The sequence below is a fragment of the Condylura cristata genome, unplaced genomic scaffold, assembly GCF_000260355.1.
Source record: "Condylura cristata isolate star-nosed mole 26May11 unplaced genomic scaffold, ConCri1.0 scaffold00015, whole genome shotgun sequence".
Taxonomy (NCBI): Eukaryota; Metazoa; Chordata; class Mammalia; order Eulipotyphla; family Talpidae; genus Condylura; species Condylura cristata.
Window position 1 is genome coordinate 11,204,420 of NW_004567116.1, and position 2,255 is coordinate 11,206,674.

Below are 2,255 nucleotides of genomic sequence, written 5' to 3' on the forward strand. Positions count from 1 at the left end.
ATATATTTTTTTGCTAACCCAACATATTGAACATACTATGAAATTAAGTTTTTACCACTAATTGGAATAGGGGATTGAAATAGAAATTAAGTTAAAGTTCACATTTCGAGCAGACCCGAATTTCTGGGTCACAATTGATACTAGCTGGCTTCCTCTAGAGTACCCTACTCTTTTTTCTGACAAAGTCATTGCTTCCTTACACCTTTTCCCAGTATCAGCAGAAGTAGTTGGCTTTTTTTGTCACCAAGCAGTATTTTTCTTTTATGACTCCATGAGAGTCACTGAATACACAGAAACAGTGGTGTCCTGGAGATGCAGAGGTGAGATGATCAGTTATGCTCACTCAGTAAATGACTTGGTCCAGAACACCAGTTTTGTGACACATGATTCAAATTCCTGCTGAATGGTCTTAAGAGTTATTCTGCTCTGGCCCTGTATTGCCCTCAAATATTAAATCTAGGATTGCTGAGAGTCTACAGTGCAAATTATCTTCTTTGAGCTTCTCCCACCCACTTCACAGTGGAGAAAGTCAAAGATAGGTCGAGATGATTTCAGTGAATATTTAAAATAGTTTCATGTTTTCCATCTTAAAGTGGGTCAGTGCTAACACCAGTGGAGTTTCAGTGTTGTTAACTACCCTAATACAAGAATCAAAAACTGGAAAGTAATTTCCATGGGCATACTTCATATTCAGCTTTATAACCTTAGTTGGAGCTTCTCCCCAGGAGTCCTGGAGTGGACTTTCAGCAACGAAAGAGAAAAAGGCATTGGCTTATTTATAGATGGCATCACTTAATATTGCAGATCGATTTGGTAAACTGGATTACGTTCTTGGCATGGAGTGGGTGTCTGTTTCTCTTTACCAGACTGTGCCACTATCAATGAAGCAGAAAAAAGGAGGAAAATCCCCCAAAGTGGAGTGTTTGTACTAAAATAGGTTAGGTGAACATATCCTTCTATGGAAGTAAAATTGAAGCTCCCTTAGTTTTATTGTTTCCCCTTGCCTCAAGGCCTATGTTGGTTAATATTTGGGGTTTTCCGATTATGACAGTCATGAGATCTCCACCGGAACACTTAGCTTTTAGGTCTGGCCCTCACAAATAAATACACTGTGAGCAAAAGACCCTAGCAAACTGGCTACTTAAATTTAATCCTGAGAACTGGGGTATCTAAGGCATGGGTGGTACGGTGCAGGAAGAAGTCTCACTGGTCCCCCTCTTTGTCCCTTGCTGTTCCTGAGGCCTTAATATGAATGCTGAGGCCAGAGCTCTAGCAGTGGTTGGACTTGGGAGGGTTAAGGGGTATTAACTCAAATGACTAAAGCAGAGAGACTCCAGGCCCATTAGAGCTCAGCCTAAAAGCACTTTCCTTCCTTTAAGGGAAGCAGAGAGTAAGTGAAAGGCAGTTGCCAGACCGTTCACTGCTTCCTAGAAGCTAATGGACCACAGGGGGAGGATGTTCACGGAGTTCTAGATGCAGCCAGAGAGGGCCTCTTGAGCTGCAGCCTGGAGATTACAAATGTCTCCACCTTTTCAGGCACCATTTGTCTGGAATTTCAAGTAGGGATTTCAGTTCAGTTCAATTCTTTTCTTTCAGCTTGATCCAGATTCAGGCATGGGATGGATGACTTAAGTGATCATTTAATGAGCATTAATTAATTAGCTCAGGAAGGAATTTCAGAAGTCAATCTGGGATCCTCTATCTCCCACCTGGGTTCTTCTGAGAGTCCAGTTCAGGGTGATTTATTTATTTGTTCATTTATTCACCTGTTTTCTGTTGGCAAGTTGGTATGCTTGGCAATGTGCTAGGTTAATGTTTCCAAGTGGGTGGTTTTTGTAACACACTCTTTTAATATAGGAATGGCTGAACATTACTTTTTACTAAAACATTAGCATCATAAAACTAAGGATTAATAACAGCATTGATGATGATGAAAACAGCTATTTATAGCTATTTTAGAAAAATGTATAGGTATCATATCAAATTCATAATTTTCTAGTTACCACATCTTAGAATACTGCTAAAACAGAACGAAAGAAGAACAAATTGAGAGAAAATGAAGTACACAATCGGGATGAATTTTTGAATTTTTTTTAAATTGATGCTGACTTTTGCCCTATAGAAATCATATAGAGGAAAGTTTAACACAAGTAGCCAATGGCTATAAAATGGTGGATTTTTTTTTTTAAGATTTATTTATTGATACAGAACTGGGGTACAGGCCAGAGATGTGGAGGGTAAGAAGATTCACCAGA